We start from the raw sequence: 15041 nt of genomic DNA on the forward strand, positions 1-15041 counted from the left end.
TACTTTACAAGTCAGTCTCACATAAACATTACAAAAAAATAATAATCATTGCATCCTGGTTCATTTACATTTGTGAGGTATTTTTCTTTTCATTTTCAGTTTTATATTTTAAATATCATTCATGTGGACAACTCAGTACAAACTATTTGTGCTTTTTGCAAAATCTCTGTAAGGTTCAGAATCAGTTTGAAATGGAATGCTTCATAATGAAATTAATTATTTTTAATAAACAAGTTGTTATTAATGTATGTGATAAATCCCAGTGGTGACCCATTGCATTCTGGTCCATTCTGAGCTCTTGCCAGATGACCCTCACAGTGGAAGTATCTTTATAAAATCAAGTCTCGAAATCTTTATTTTTAATTTAAAATAATTAAATTATATATGTACATTAATAGTACTAGTTCATAGTGTACTGTATTCATCAATCTCCTGGATGTCACTCAGAGATACTATATAGAGCTGCCTTATGAAATTTTGAAACTCTGTATAGTGTATATGCATGATTCATCTAATAGTTAAAAAAATTAATAATAGTAACTTTTTATGGAATTAAAAACAATGCCCACTTGCAAGAATTTTTACAAAGTGCAGAGCTAGTTGAATTTAACTGCACTGCACTGCATATTAGGCTATTAAAAGCCTTTACTATAGAAAACAGGATGATGACTTCTGGTCATCCTCATACTGTGTACAGGAGCAGGCATGCATTTCTATGTGCAAAACAACTGTATCATTCATAAACTGTCACTTCAGACAGAATGAACAAAATAAACCTCAGGGTTTGTTTACATTATGAGTATCAGTATTTTTGTATCAAATTTATATCATAATCATATTATGACTTTGTTTACATTATGGCTCATGTTCAGCAAGCAGCAGCAGCTATGAAATTGGAAAATGTTTCCAGATTTCGTTAATTGCAAAAGTTTTGCAAATAATCCGTGTACAGATAATTGAGGTCCTCCTTGATAGTATTACAGATTTGTCACTTTTCTTCTGTTTAGAGAGGGAGCAAGAGCTAGGTAAATCCAAGTTCTTTGAAAACAGGAATTTTTAACCCTGAGCCAGATGCACAATATCTTTGAAACCCCATGCAACCTTTAGCAGTGTCATGCTTTTTGTCTACGTGGTCTGGTTGGCTGAAACTTTCAACAAAAGTGTTTTCTTTGATTTTGCCATTGAAAATTACAAAGAACTTTGTTAGTTATTGTGCAAAAAAGGAAAAATTGAGCCTATTGAGCTAGGACTAAATTGAGCCTATTCTTAATAAATATAGGCGTGTGGGAAAAAAAATTAATTTAAAATTATCGTGCAATACAATTATTGAAGCACACATTCTTTTTGCTTTTTGGCTGTATTTCTGATCATCATACCCCTCGTGCTTATTGTCATTGGAGAGTCATGGTAGCAATTAATTGTTGTTAAAGTGCATGGAGTTTTCAGTTAACATTTTGCTTGCTGCCAGTCAAAGATAATATTCAAATAAGAGGATAAAAGCATGGCTGAAATGCTGCAGAGGTATTATTATTTTCAAAAATAATAAAAAATATGTTTTTAATTTAAAAAAATGGATTTTTATAGTAATAGTAATAGGCATGTGATGCAAGAAAGCAAGCGTATGACCTTATGTAGCATCAGGAAAAAAAAAAATTCACATCACCATTCCCTCTAACTTTTCATCCAGTTACTCCTTGAATTTATTTAAGCTATCAACTTCCACAACGACAGATGGAAGTTTGTTTCAGCAATTAACCACCTGCTGGCTAAAGGCAAATTTCTGCACATCTATTCTACAACTGTCTTTCCTCAATTTGAATTTATGTCCCCTTAGGTTTGTAATCTGAGTAAGTGGAAGAATCCCATCAGAATTCAGCGTGCTCAACCCATTAAAGGCCTTATACACCTCACAGGTGCCTAGTCTAGAGCCACTGCACTTTGCAGAACTTAAACCTCTCTTGGTAAGAGGATCCCTCCATTCCCCTCACCAATTTTGTTGTCCCTCTCTGTACACACTTAAGCAAATTTACATTGTTCCTAAAATGAGGCCTCCAGACCTGTATGCAGTACTCAAGGCATGGCCTGACCATTGCCTTATATAAAGGGATAATCACCTCCTTTTCCTTGCTAGCAAAATTCCTGTATATCATTGACAAAACCCCATGACCTGCTCTTGCAGCCTGTCTGCATTGCTCAGAAAACTTCATATCTGACTGCACAATTACTCTCAGGTCTTTTTCATTTTCTACCACTCTAAGTGTAGTACCACACAGTTGGTACGTTTCTCTGGTGTTACTTCTACCCGTATGCAGTACTTTGCATTTGTCAATGTTAAACTTCAGTTGCCACTTCTCAGCCCATCTGCCCAAAATTTCTAGATCCTGTTGCAGTAGCACACTGCCATTACTGTCATTAACAACCCCACCAACTTTTGCATCATCTGCAAATTTCGACACTAAGCCTGATATACCTTCATCAAACAACAGCGGGCCCAACATTGAACCCTGTGGAACTCCACTAATAACATTAGTCCATAAAGAGCAGCTTCTATTGATTACCACCCTCTGTCTTCTCCCACTCAACCACCCTTTTATCCATTGTAGCAACTTACCCTTAATACCATTCTGCTCCAATTTGTACAGTAGTCTTCCATGTGCAACAGTGTCAAAAGCTTTCCTGAAATCCACGTACATATATGATATCAAAATTATTTTTTACATTCAGTTCCTTTGTAACCATATCATAGTATCCACTCAAATTTATCAGACAAGACTTTCCCTTAACAAACCCATGCTGTGTCTGAATTATTGCTGCAGTCTTGTCTAGATGATCCTGCAATGCATCTTTAACCAATAAGATGCCTTAAACCAATGCATTTTTAACCTTGCATTATTTTACCCGGAACAGAAGTTAAACTAACTGGTCTGTAATTAATCGTGTCACCCTTCGATCCCCCTTTGTGAATTGGGAATGCATTTGCACATCTCCAGTCCGTGGGGACCTCCCCTGAGTCCAAGGATGCTCTCATAATTATGGCTAAGGGTTTGCTTAGTTCCTTTGTCGCCTCCTTTAATATAACTGGATAGATCCCATCCACCCCAGGTGCCTTTCTTATGTTTAACTTCAACAATTTCTCCTCCACTTTGCTCTCAGTTATTACAAAATCATTAAGTACCCTGCTACAATTTGATAACCTTCTGTCATTTTCCTTCCTTAATAACTCCTCATGTGTGGATGTAATTGCAAAATACTCATTCAGTGTGTTTGCTATCTGAGCAGGGTCATCAACAGTCGAACCATCAATATCAAGTGGACCAATCTGATTCATCCCCTTCCTTATTTTATATAAGTTTTTTATAAGTTTTCATATAAGTTTTTTATATGAGTTTATATAAGTAAAGAAATCCTTGCTGTTTTTCTTAGCATCCTTTGCCAAATATTTCTCGTAATCTGCCTTCGCTTCCCTAATCTTTCTGACTTGATTACAGACTAGCTTATATCTGCCATAGGCTTCTGTGTTGTTCATAGGCATATAATTTATATGCATCCCATGCATTTTTATTCTCTGCCACGAGTCTCATTAGTCCATTTGACAACCATTTATGCCTAAACCTTGAACAATATTTCTTAATAGGTATGAAACATCTAGTAGCTTCTGCGATTAATTCCTTGAATGGTTCCCACTTAGAATTTGCTGTTGGTAATGTCATCAGTTTGTCCCAATGTACAGAATTTAAAAACTGTCTGAGACCACTGTAGTCACCTTTACAGAAGCAAAAACCCTTTCCTTTACCCTGCTGCTGCAACTGTGTGGTACTACACTTAAGGTGGTAGAAAATGAAAAAGACCTGGGAGTAATTGTGCAGTCAGATATGAAGTTTTCTGAGCAATGCAGACAGGCTGCCAGGGCAGGTCATGGGGTTTTGTCAATGATATACAGGAATTTTGCTAGCAGGGAAAAGGAGGTGATCCCTCTGCATAAGGCAATGGTCAGGCCACGCCTTGAGTACTGCTTACAGGTCTGGAGGCCTCATTTTAGGAAGGATGTAGATTTTCTTGAGCGTGTACAGAGAAGGGCAACAAGATTGGTGAGGGGAATGAAGGGATCCTCTTACCAAGAGAGGCTTAAGTTCTGCAAATTGCAGTGGCTGGAGACTAGGCACCTGGGCGGTGATCTGATTGAGGTGTATAAGGCCTTGAATGGGTTGAGCACGCTGAATTCTGATGGGATCCTTCCACTTGTTCAGATTACGAACCTAAGGGGGCATAAATTCAAATTAAGAAAGGACAGATGTAGAATAGATGTGCGGAAATTTGCCTTTGGCCAGCGGGTGGTTAATTGCTGGAACAAACTTCCATCTGTCGTTGTGGAAGTTGATAGGTTGAATAAATTTAAGGAGGAACTGGACAGGCATTTGGAGGGAATGGTATGTTTTTTTTTTTTTTTTTTTTTGGCTGATGCTGCATAAGCTCATACACTTGCTTTCTTGCATCACATGCCACTACTACTACTACTGCCCCTGATGGTAATTATATCTTTAAGTAAATCCCCCATCAGTACACCATGATCACTGCTACCTAGTAGTTCCTTTATCTGCAAATTCTAAATACACAAATGATCACTGCTGATAACCAGATCAAGAGTATTATCCTCTCTGGTTGCCTCTCGAAAATGCTGCTGCAGAAAACAATCATTCAATAAATCCACAAAAGTCTTGCTTGTAAATGTGGCACCAAAAAGAACAATTTTGAAGATTATAACTTGAATAACCTTTTGCCCCCATTAAGAAAGTGTATGTGTGAGAAAAAGAAAATCAGTAGTGCTGTTTTAAAAACTTCCTTAACAAATTTGTTCACAATCCATGCCCCACTGCAAAAGTTGTACCAGATTTTAAAAAGAAGAAAAAAAATGTTCTTGTTTATACTCCGTTACGACCACCAGATCAGTGGAGTTTACAATAAATCAATCAAGACAAATTATTAATCTTATTTAGCAGTCACAGGCTTGAACCCCAGTCCACTCAAACAGTGTGTACTACTGCACTCGTGCCCCTGACCACTCGGCTACAGAAGAAGAATGTCTTTTGGGTATGAATTTAAGTCACATGTAAATATATCCATCCTTATTTATTATTCAAGATCTGAAGAACATGTTTGTGGGTGCAGGAACTATTAATTTGAAAAATAGGAACACTACTCTGTGTTGTAGGAACATAATATGGGTATTTTAGCTAAATAAGTGGATGCTGCTTATTGTGATCGCTTTGGCACACGGCTTAATTGATAACAATAGCCAATGGAACAAGAATGCAGCTGTTCAGTACTGTTTATCGTTGTTTAGTGGAAATGCATACATAAAAAGATATATATGGATAGAAAAAAACCATTAAAATCAAGCAGTACAAAATACTGTAATTTGATAGCCCACTATTTCTTTGAGAAATTCACCAATAAAAACAAAACTGTCAGTGTTTCTGAAAATCCATATAAACCATTAAAAACAAATGAAGAAAATATTAGAATCAAGAATATAGAATTTTATTATTAATATTATTATTATTAGCCATATGGTGCAAGGAAGCCCAAGACTTATGCTGCACCAGTCAAAAAAAAAATTGACTGGAAAACAGTCACATTGGTACAAGTACAGATTCAGTACTTTCTTTCATGGAGTAAAAATACTGACAACCATACAAGCTAACAAGCTACAAATCGGCAGTAACTAGATATGCAACATGTCTGAGTTAAAGAAAATGTCCGTATGTTACGTAATCACTTCCACTGCACATGCATAAACCCCAGAAAAGCAATAACAAAATAGGGGGTATGATTTTGGGGATTAGTAGGTGCATACAAGGGAGGAGGGTTTACTGGATTACTATGTATTCATAATTTTTTTTATTTATATGCCTGTTGTTGATATATGCTAATCTCTGCTTGTATGATCTAAGATCGTTGGGGGGAGAGATTAGTAGGTGCATACAAGGTTCCTGAGTATTAGGAGCAGGTAAATGCCTGCTAATTAGCATTAGTACCACATCCAAATGATTAGTGTGAATTTCTATATCATGTAGTCCTTAATTTTAACATTTTCATTGTTTGCCTTGGGGAGGAAGTGGACAGTTGTGTTGGGTAGTTTGTGGATAGAGGAAGGCAGGGGTATAGCCATATACATTACTGTTGTTAGTAATGGAGATAGGAATATTGTAAGGTGAGCTATAGAGGTGCAGTAAGGGAAAGAGAGAAGGAAATAAATGTACTTAGCTTGGCATGGTGTTTGTAATGAAGTTCTGTGAAGAACATCTGGCACTTTGCAGCATGCATTCTTCTTCATTGTGGATTCTACAGTTCTGCCTAGTAAATAGTCAGTTGCAGATTTCAAAAAGCTTCCTTTCTCTGGTGAGTTTGGTGGTTCTACTTGTGCACTTTAAGGGACCTAATCTGAAGCCCTAAGATATACTTTCCAGTGTTCACAGTGATTTTGCTGAAATTCCTGATTTGTATGGGGATTCGTGGAGATTAAAATACTCAAAATTATGTTCTTCTAATGCAGAATAGTGTTTATTTTTCATACCTATCCTTTAGTGTACTTGTTAGTGTTAAATTCGCATGATGATGATTCTCTGGTGCAGCATGTTTGCTAAGATTACTTAAGTTTACACTGTATTATTGTACAGTTTGTTCACATTCTATATCACATCCCCAAGAGGATTGGGGAAATTGAAAGAGTAGACTGGCTAATTAACAGAGAGGAAGGATGATCAGCAGTGTTGCACTTGTCGGTACTCTTAAAGATCATAGCAGCTTGTTTTCGTCATACCATTCAGTTGTGTTATGTGTATAGTAATACCAGTTGACAAGTTTTACTGTTTATAAATATGGGAAACAAATGATTTGGCAACAAGGAATGTATGATTGTTATCAGTTTTATCTGAATGTTTGACAAAGAATTGTGGCATGGTATATATAAATTACCAGTAACACAATTGGCCAAACGAGCTGCATTTGCTGTTGCATCTTAAAAAAAAAAAAAAAAAAAAAAATGATTAAAAGAATTTGACAAAAAAGTATTAAAAACAGTGGTGAATTTTCCACACCTGATTGGAAAAAGAAATAAAAAAGGACAACAAAGAACCACTAAATAGGCAGCATTAGGTGGACTGGAAAACTTTTAGCTTGAGGGGATACACAGACTAATAGATTAACAATTGCCACAGGTAGTGGTGAAAATGATTCTTTTACTTTCTATTGGAACGTGCAGCATTCTGGAAAGTAAGGTGCTGGAGATTTCAAGGGCCGCTCTGGATCATTATGAAACAGGTAAATATATATTGGCTGTGTTAGGGTACTACAAGTAAAAAAAAAGGGGTGCATGCATACTAATGTGAGAAGCATAATAAATAAATTTGAATTTGAAGTGCTGTTCAAGTCATCAAATGCAGACATGGGAATATCAGACACATGGTGTCACTCAGATATAAGAGATGCATAATTTGAATATTTGGAATACAATGTGTACATACAGAAAGGACATGTATGTACTTTTTGTAAGGGTGGCACCTAAAACACCATTTCAACTCAGTCTTGTCACTGTGGAAATTACTGTAGAAAAGACAGGTATATGATTAGTGTTTAAGTTTGTGTGAATAGTGAGTGTTGTTTTATGCTGTGCTGGCTTCTAGGCTACCCTACCATAAGTAGCAGTCACCTGGACAACTACTTCTGAGTACTTGTCCTTTACCACAGAAAGGTGGATCAGTTCTGCTGTAATACACTATCTCATAAGAGCAACATCTGCACCACAGAAGTGAGTGCAATACCTGTAGTGAGGACAACCTACCTGGTGGTCCAAGCAGGGAGAAGTAAAAAAAAAAGGGGGGGGGGTATAGGCACTTATCAAACAATACTATCTGAACAGGGGGGGGGGAAAGCTTACCAAGCAAAGCAAAAAAAAAAATTTTAAAAATTAAGTAGCAGAACTTTCATTTATTAACACTATTTACAGAATTCTGAGTATTATGCAAAGGCTTCCTGCACATGAAAACACCTGAAACACTCTCTTGAAAAAAAAAGAGGTTTTTGTTGACACTGAAGAAGAATAGATTCTTGGCCAGGAGAGTATTCTGAAATAGATAACATCAGCTTTGAATGAAGGTCTTCATAGATGGTACAATCATGTAGAATGTGACTCCAGTTTTCTTTGCTGCTGCAGAAACAGAGATCATTATTATGGAGAACAAAGAGATGCAATTTCTTATTCAGCAACCGGTGCCCAGTGATCAAGTAGGATGTCTGCAGATTGAACGAAAACTAAGTTCTTCATTTTTTGTTTAGTAGAAATGTAACATCAGGATCAGAAAGAAGAAGAAACTTTCATTTAGCAGACCCCAAAGAAGTAGTGGCTTACCTGGTCTGCCAAATATTTATTAGTCCATTGAAGCATCTTCTTCACTCATTCTTTGGATCACAATTCAGATTAATTTTGATGTCAAGTATAATTGTAGGAATTGTCTTTTTAATGTGGAAACATAAACCTGATAGATAAAGAAAAGATAGTTGGACACAGCCAGCAATAACTTGGAGGGCAACCATGGAAATGGTTCTTCACACACAAGTAATAGATAATAACATAAGACTGCCGAAGGAATTCGATTTTAATTGGAATTTCGTGTTACCTTCTCAATGGAACCATGCCCCAGCAGTGTAAGTTACCATGGGGAGGAAGACAGCCTGGCAATAAAGATGCAAGAGTTTTCCTTGATAGATCTCATTCAGATGAACTAGAAATTTCAATGACAGAACTTGAAAAACAGTTTAACTTTGGAACTTAGATGAAGAAGATGAGGGAAGAAGCTGAGTTTGTGGTCAATAATGACACCTGAATATTTAGTTTGAGTCACAATGGGTAAACGTTGCCAAAAAATTTTGATTTGTGGTGATGTTGAAGTTTGGATTTTAAAACATCATGATCATCTTGGATTGACTAATTTTAGGTTTATTAACTTAGAGACCAAAAACATAGATTCAGCAGCACCCAGTCAGTGTTGTTTACAGAGAGGATGGAAGGTGTGTGTGTGGGGGGGGGGGTTATGCTCTTAGTTAAAAAACAAAATCTAAGTTAAAAAACAAAATCTAATGATGAGAAGCTTTCCAAGCTTCTCATCATATACTCTCCTATTGTGTCTAGTCAGAAGTGCAGACACCTTCAAATTTAATCATAAATTGCAACTTTTTTCAGCATTGACCTGTACTTGTTCAGTAAGTCTGCAGATCACATACTCTTAATGTCATTATAACCATTGTGTACAATATCACATTTTGTGCCCATAAAAGATATCTGCTCTACAGCATCATCATTTGTCCTTGGCAGACATGCTCTGGTCCTATTCCACCTAGCCTTTTTTGCACAATATATTTTCCATTTCCCTGACAACAGAGTCACCAACAACAACTAGCTCCTGTGGGAGTAGTATATTCTGCATTAGGGTTGCCTCTGTGTTGCCTGATTACCAAGTGCAAGCTCTGGCATTGATGTGGGCAGCCGAGAGCTTGATGGGCTTCCAAATTAAATCCTTCGAGGACATCCTCTTTTCTGAAGTTGTGGCAGTGAGCACTTCGAAAAAAGCAAACTTGTAGAACATGAAGCTCACAAAATAGTTGCAGATGTTATAAGGTTCGTGGACAAAGAAAAGCAGAGTCTAAATTTTTACTTCAAAAACTAACGTGCATGTTTTGGATGCATCTGGAGTTTATTTGCACATGGTGTGTCAAATTCAGAAAGACGACAATTCTAATGACATTCTATCTACACATAGGAAGAAAAGATCAAGGAAAGCATATAAATGTGAACTAGGTGATTTTAATATATGTGTAACTTGTAGAACAATTCACTAAATGCATTTGAGAGGCAATTGATTTTGTTGCTGAAAAGAGCATACTCAATAAAATATTAATTTGACTTTTGATATGTATTTGAGCTTTCCTTATTTTCTGGCTGAATATATCAAGAGGGGACTGTTGTGTTGAGATGAATGCTAAAAATTTCCAAAGATGTTCTTATAGTCAATTACAGAGAGGAGTTATGCCCTGTCTCATTCAGTACTTGTAGAAAAATCTCCAACAACAAATTGGAGAAAGGTCAAAATTAAAAACCGTCTTTCAAAATACATTGTAAAATTTGAGCCCAATTTGCTGAATTCAGAATTCAGTTTGTCCTTTATTTGAAACCAATAAATGCATGATTGATGAATTAGTGGCTGATCATGGACCTGAAGTGTTACAGTTCTCACTCTACTACCCAAGATTTAAACTCAATCAAGCTGATATGAGCAAATGCAAAAGATAATGTTGCTCACCAAAATTCCATTTTTTCAATGAACTCCATAATGGCAGTATGTGAGAAAATGTTAGAACATATTACAACAGAAAATTTGTGTGGGCCATGTAAAAGCTGTGATAGAAAAGTGCTAGGTTGTGGATGGCATAATAGAAATGCTAGCCCACCAGTTGGAACATTTTGCTATCAACTTAGGTGGTGACAGCAGTGAAACATCTGAAGGCATGTTATTGGCTGATGATGCATTACATATTGAGGGATTATGGACCCTTAAACAAATGTGTCCCTCATACTTGTCAGTTTCAAAAAAAAAATTGTTTTATTTCCGGAAGTAGTTAAATTGATATTTGTGAAAGTGCTTAAGCAGCTGAAGATTTAATACTTTTATGCTTTTTTTCAGGGTGTAGATGGAGACATAGAGTAATTATTATTATTAGCCATAAGGTGCAAGGAAGCCGGAGGCTTATGCCACACCAGCCAAAAAAAAAATACCATGTTACCCTGAGAGAGAGAGAAAGAGAGAGTGAGAGTGTCAGAAGTAGAAGGGAATTACCAAGAAAGCAAGAAAGAGAAGAATGATGATATCCAGCTCAGGACCCTGGGTTTGCCAAGCCCATACTTTCCAGATGTGAGCCCCTGCAATCAAAAGCATCATAACCATAGCATATATCCAACGATTGTGAGTTAGACAAGTTAGTTAACGAATTGCAATTTTAAACAATGAAGGCTGTGTCCCATGTTTTTCATTGGAAGAACCGTCAAGCAGCACCTTTTTACTTACTTTGCTTTTAGGCACTTGTTCGAAATGTATTTAAAGTGTATCTGTATTTAGAATGCATAATGTGTTCTGATTTTTCCTTTATCTATTTGTTTGCTGTTGCTCTTTACTGTGATAGAAAATATTTCAACTTTGAACTTATATTTGCTTACATTGCTCAAAATGGGAATCAAACTGGTGACATGTTGTCAAATATTTAAAAAAAGAAAAAACACGTGGAGCGATACAGACTTAAAAACATGTAAGTAATAACTAAAAAAATAAATGATCAGAACTGCTAAGCCAGTTCCCCCCCCCTTTGCCATGACATTGTGACACCCAGATTTTTTAAGCCTTTGCCTTTTCAGCCTGACCTGTTTATAACTGAACTTGGGCAGAGAAAATAAGATTCCTTCCCAAGCTGTTCCTGGCATTTTAGTCAACATACCATGCAAATCAGCCTAAAATCTTGTATAACCATACAAGTATAACCGACTAATTAGTTAATTGCAGTAGAGGTTTTCACTATGTTGTTGTTTGATTCATCCTTACATAGAGGCACATCAACTTTCCGTATTGGTATAATTATGAGAAATGAGTCTATTCTCCAAAGTATATTGATGGGTAATTTTTTGTTTAATTTGTTTCTGTGGAAAAAAAAATTTTTTATTTTCTCTATATCAGTTAGGTATGTCTGAATTTGGCTTTCTCAGTGGTTAACTTTTATTTCTGAGGTGGCACTGTTAACCATGGTCAAATTTGATTCTCACTTATTTGTTTTAGATTAAGCAAACTTTTTACCAGTGTTATCAGAAATGTTTGTATTTGGAGGCATGCGAGGATTTTTCACGGGCTAGAAAAAATGCCAAGGCTAAAAAGCTATTGTAAATTTTGTGTTATGTTCTTCCAGAGGAAAGCTTGTTTTTTCTAGTGGGAAATCTAAAGTTATTACCTGACAGGTTTGGATGAGTGGTGTGAGAAGATGTGGTGAAAGATTGCTTTTTTTTTTATCTTAACAATAGTAGTTATGCTTGTCTCCATTCTGACAGTTTTTCCTGATAAAAAAAATATTATTAATTCACTGAAGGATAAACCTGCAATTGGGCCAGATTTCGTTACTCCATTTGTAGTAAAAAATAGCAAGTTATATTTTTTAAGTTTTAATTTTTCTCTTCCTTTCATTCTTCTTTAATTCCTCAGTGTTCAAAACAATATTGTGTTGTACCAGTTCCATAAGTTCTCTTCTTCACAGTCTATTTAGGAGTATTGTGCCATTTCAATATGTTTCCCATTTTTAAAGATTTTTGCCAAGGTGTAACTGTTTTATTTATTACATGATTTTATTTCCAATTAAACCATACTCTTTGTACTATGGCCTTTTTGCTTGATCAAGTGAGTTTTTGTTTAATTTGTTGCTGTGGGAATGTTTTTTTTCTCTCTATATCAGTTAGATATGTCTGGATTTAGCATTTTCAGTGGTTATTTATTTATTTTAATTTATTTTTATTTTAAATTTATTTTAATTTGTATCCATGTACAACTTTTTTTTTCCCTCTTATGATGACGGTGTATGTATTTATGTAGCTCCTTAATCTGGTGTTCATGTGCCTTGTTTTTCTCTGTGGTTAATTCATCAATGAACAGTTTATTTGTTAAAAGTTTTTTGGGTTGTTGATGAAATTGTAAGTGAAATCTGCTTATGTGGCATTAGTCTTTCACACTGTTCCAGCTCTGGAGGTGGTTGCAAATACAGTTCTGCTATGTAATTCCCAATCTGAAATTTCAAGGAGTGATTTTGGATGAGAGGTTATCATTCTCACTTTCTTTCTTTTTTTTTTTTTTTTTTTTATGTGAACCCCAAGCACAAGAGATGTAAGAAGATACTTGTTGAAATTAGACTTGAATTTCTGTAAATTTGTAATTTTCAGGAAATATGTATGAAAGGAGGTTGTTCCAGAAAACAGAAGTTGAATGAAAAAATGAAGAAAAAGAAAAGTTGGTTCTGCCAGTTTGAAGTTGGACAAGAAAAGGATGTTGACTGGTTGTGGAACATGTTCGGACTGCTTTGGAAGAGAGAGAGTGGGAATTATAGAAGCCAATTCAGAAGAGCAGTACCCATGGAACTATCTATAGAAAAGGCATGCAACAAATACAGAATGTCTAGAAAGACTTTGTTAGTGATGAGTCATTAATTAACCTAGCTGCCCTCTTTTGAAGGGAATCTAGAAGCCTGAGAGAGGTTTTGGGGGCACCACCCCCATATGTGAGAACAACATTCCATGGTGGAGTGGATTTATGATTTGTACAGAGGGAACAGCTGTTTGGAAAAAAAATAATGTAGCATGTGAAAGAGAAAACCCAGTTTTTTAGATGCAGAGGAAGCAATATTTGTAATGTGCTTATGCCAAGATTGTGTAATGTGATTATGTAATGTGCTTATTCCTTTCTGCACTGTATGAAGGTTAAATTAACACTATTTAGGGTTTTGTGGGATCTGAAATTGAATTTGTTATTGTGTCAGATCACTGAACTCTTATAAAGTACTTTTTCTCACTGTTTACCCTCATCTTTTGTGCATTTTTGATTTGGTCTTATTCAAATTATCTTTCAAGTCTGTTATGTGGTATACAGTACACATCAGACGTGGAGAAGTATCACCACTAGGACAGACCAAAATTGTGTACAAAAAAAAAACTGATGTTCTCATACTAAATAAAATTATCTCTGTGTTTACAGTGATAATTTTATCTAGTATGGGAACAGTAGCTAATTGGTTAATCGTGGTTAATTTTTATGATTTTAAAAATTATTTCTTGGTACTGTAATAAAATTACGCTAAATTTATTTAAAATAAATGTTTATTAGAAGGGAAAGATGGATAGAGGTGGTAATTTTACATTGGGACGCCTCTGTAGCCAGGTGGGCAGGTGCAGCAGTGCGTAGCACACGCTTCTTGATTAGACCAGGGTTCGAGCCCATGACCACCAAATACGGAGGATGCGGAGAGGTCAGGGAATGACCACCGCATATCCCCGGAGCAATATGATCTTAGTTGCTAATGCTCCTAAAAACCAAACAACAACAGCTTTACATTGGATAGTCTGAAACTTTTACAAAACTAAAGATAAGCTTAGCATATTGCATCCCTTCTTGGAAAACTCCACTAAAACATGTTTGAATATAAAGTATGTTCTTGTATCCTTAAGCAGTGGAGAACTATTTGGAAAGACTTGCTCTGCTTTGTAACTTTTATTTCAGGATCACCTAAAACAGGGATGTCCATGTGGTCTGCAGACAAAATGAGGCTCATCTGACTGAATGAATCTTCTGTTTAGTGTGGCTGCACTTGACTGTTTCCACATTTTTAAGATGACAGTGTGTATGGTATAGATGAGTGAAAATGCTGATCGCATCTTTATTCATCTGTACTATAGCCCTTTTAAAGCCTTATACAGTGCAATTAAGTCACCTCTCAGATGCCTAGTTTCAAGAGACAGAAATTTACAGAACCCTAGTCTTTCTCAGTAAGAATATCCATTTGGTGCTCTTGATGCTCATCTCTACACCCTTCCTTCCTAAAAGGAGGTTTTGAAACTTGAAGTATTCAAGATGTGGCCTGACCATTGTCTTATGCAATGGGGTATTAATCTCTTTGTCCCTGCTAGCAAAGGTCCTGTATATCATTAACAGAATGCCATGAGCTGTTCTAGCAGACTGCTTGCACTGCAGAAAGAAATTTGCACTCAGAATTTATCTAGATTCTCTTGAAGTAGGATACTCTAAATACTATCATTAACTGCTGTGCCTACCTTGATGTCATTAATAAACATGAAAAGCAGTAAGGAGGTCCAGTGCTGGACCACTGTGGAGCTCTACTCATCATATTGGTCCATGGAAGATAATGGTTATTTATGTCTCCTAACACTTAACATTCCTTTACACATAGTA

The 15041-nt window shown here is 36.1% G+C and overlaps 1 protein-coding gene across 1 annotated transcript in view; it reads left to right on the forward strand.

Annotated features, from left to right (window-relative positions):
- The window catches only part of LOC150075112 (myc box-dependent-interacting protein 1-like), a 101295-nt gene that overhangs the window by 952 nt on the left and 85302 nt on the right, over positions 1 to 15041 (forward strand). The gene's annotated exons all lie outside the window — the stretch shown is intronic.

Source organism: Mastigoproctus giganteus, chromosome 14 (genome assembly GCF_048544385.1).
Source record: "Mastigoproctus giganteus isolate SK-2022 chromosome 14, ASM4854438v1, whole genome shotgun sequence".
NCBI classification, from domain to species: Eukaryota; Metazoa; Arthropoda; class Arachnida; order Uropygi; family Thelyphonidae; genus Mastigoproctus; species Mastigoproctus giganteus.